Below are 2942 nucleotides of genomic sequence, written 5' to 3'. Positions count from 1 at the left end.
ATAATAGGATCACACCAATCGTTTTCTATCATGTGACACACATAATCCTATACTTATTATTTATCATCATTGCCAAGTTATAAAACTGAAGCAAATCTTACAGTGATTATAAGGATCCAAGATTTGATATCCCATCTTTGCAGCAATACAATCACTAGTTACATCTAAAATATTAAAAATCATCATTTCCCCGTGAAGAAAAAATCATGTGAACTAATTCTTTTCTTAAAAGAAAAAGAACAAGAAGATACATTTAATTTCAATATGCATGCTTCTTTATTTCCAAGCAACTAGCTAGAATATACATCCATCTCAATCCTTCAGATTGAAAGAGAATCATTTTTGCTTGTGCCTTTTTAAAATAAGAAAACTTTCTTCATCAATACATAAACGCATCATTTAAAAAAAAAAACCACTAAATTCAAAATCACAATTTCAAGCTGAGATCCATATATAGTCTTTTTGGACAAAAGCAGGTAGTAGATCAAAAATTTTCAGTATTTATTTCTTGTGAAGTCCTTGAGAAGCTGCAGCTGAGGCACAATCAGTGTTTTGAAACCCAATCCTTTCCCTCTCCAAGTCATACACAACTTCCACATTTTGCTGTTGGAAGCTTCCAAAAATTCCAGCTGGCCCCTCTTTAGAATCTTCCATGCTTTGGAACAAGAAACATTTCACCACCGTTGAGTTTCTTGGTGCACCCATGGCATAGAAGTTATTCCCATTGGGCAAAATAAGGCTCACATTATTCAAGAAATGGAACATAATTAAAGGGAAATCATCGGTAACCAGAGTATTAATGTTGTTATTAGGGCATGGGAGTCTATAACAAAGATCAAATCCTGTTTGTGCCTCGACTTCCTTTGCTCGTGTGTAATTTATTGATGATTGAAAGGTGGTGAGAAGATTCGAGTAGAATGGCTCGGGTAGGTGTGTGTATGTGGTTCCGGAATCAATCAACATTCCTCCATTACCTAAAGAATCAAATTCTCTCAAGGCTAAGGGTACTTGTGTAGTGGCACCACCATTCCCCACAGTTATGGCCTCTAGGCCAATGTAATAGAAGTTAGGGTACATAAAGCTTTTCAACATAGGAGTAAATTGGAAATTTTCTTTAGAAGAAATGGCTTGTTCACCCACAACTAGAGGGCTAGACATATTAGGGTTATTTGCAAACTTGAAAGGCAAGAAGCAATGTGAAAAACCTTTTTGAAGAAACCCTAATTGAGAAGGTAAAGAAAGTGGCCCTTTCCCAAACCCTAAAATCCCAATAGGCTCTCTATAAGTTGTTCCAACACATCCAAATACAAACTTTTGGACTTCCCTAATATTAGAATTAGGGTTTGAGTGTACTCTTAGGGTATCCTTAGTTAGGGTTCCAGTTACAACACCTTCACCATAAGTGTAAGCAAAAGAAGGACATGGCCTTGAGCAAGTGCCCTTAAGTAGGCTACTTAAAGAGTATCTGGCAACTGTGCATTGATCAAAAGGGTTATCAGAGCTATGGATATTAATACAAAAGTGACTATCACATAAGTCCCTAGAGGAAGAAGATGAAAATGAAGGAGAGAAGCTTGTCATTAGCTTGTGATTCTTATAGTCATCACAATCTATACAATCAAAGGATAAGTTTCCACAAGGTACCCAAGTAAGGTCACTCCCTGTATCCATATAAACCTGGATAATTTGTGGGGGTGTTCCCAAATTCAAAGTTATCAAATAACCATCTCTCACTTCTCTTAATGGCTCCATTATGTCGTCCAACATTTCTGACGTTTTTTTCACTCAGTTATACGAAGACTTAGGAATCGAAAGGCTATTTTTCGAACGACTTAAACTTAACACCAAGGAAGAAGAATGGTTTTTTTCCTTAGCATAGCATTGGTTAAAATGAACCAATGCACTAGAAAGAAAAGAGAAGATTAAGAAGCAAGTTGAGAGGCAGAAAGGTGTTGTCAGTTTCCTTAAAAATGATTTCTTCACATGAAATAAGGCAAATGGAAGCTGGTATTTATAGCCAATTCTAGTGTTAATGGTGGAAATTAGGGTTTCTGAATTTCTACTCAAGCTTTTTTGCGCTAACAGATGTTGCATGGTGAAGAATGAATCTTTATTTTTTTTGTCTTTTTGTCTTTTTGGTTAATTTATAGACTTATAGTAGTTCAATATTTTCGTGTTAGGAAAGAAAATAAGAAAGTGTACAGCGGATTCTTGTTCTACAAATATTTTAAGTTCAATATTTGTTTTCTTTCTTCAAATGTTTGCGGCAGTGAAAATTATGACTAAGCTTTGCATGGCTTATACTCATTCTAGAAAGGGATAATAGGCGGCATTACCTGAATGGATCGATTCCGTACATACCAATGTATTGAAAAATTGTTAGGCATGCTGTTATTTTATTTCTATCAATTATTATTGGTAGTATCATTTTTATTTAGGACAGTTCATTAGTTGTTAATAAAGTGAAGAGGGTATCATGTTTGAGTCTAGAGGCTGCCTTGTGAAAGCAAATTAGATGGAAGAGTGGTTTGCACGAGCAATGCACGTGGAAATGCACACAAAAAATGCTAGGAGTGCTATTAACAGATCATTTTTCTAATTCATACTAGCAGATGATGACGCGAGAAGCTGCGCATCTGACAGAGATTTGTATAATATTTGGACCACTTTTCTAACAATTGTAGTTATGAATTTCAAAAGTAGGTGCACAAATTCACAGAATGTAGTAACTAGCAAGTTAGATTACAGCGTTAAAATGGTTTCTCGTTGAGACTAATTAGTAGTATGAAGGCTGGCTAGTTCTGGGGTCGGTCAGTTGAACCCACGAAAGCACTTGCTATTTTTATCACTGTTCAAAGCATGGGCTATAAGTTACGGGTTCGAGTCATATAACCAGTAATTGATGTTTGTATTAGGGTAGGATGTCTACGTTACAACCCTTG

At 35.8% G+C, this 2942-nt stretch overlaps 1 pseudogene; it reads right to left on the bottom strand.

Annotated features, from left to right (window-relative positions):
* Positions 1-501: 501 nt before the first annotated feature.
* On the bottom strand, positions 502-2094 carry LOC104117104 (probable aspartyl protease At4g16563; annotated as a pseudogene).
* Between the last annotated feature and the right edge of the window lie 848 nt (positions 2095-2942).

Source organism: Nicotiana tomentosiformis, chromosome 2 (genome assembly GCF_000390325.3).
Source record: "Nicotiana tomentosiformis chromosome 2, ASM39032v3, whole genome shotgun sequence".
Taxonomy (NCBI): Eukaryota; Viridiplantae; Streptophyta; class Magnoliopsida; order Solanales; family Solanaceae; genus Nicotiana; species Nicotiana tomentosiformis.
Note: the sequence above shows the minus strand (reverse complement) of the source record. Positions and strands in the feature narration are given on the sequence as shown.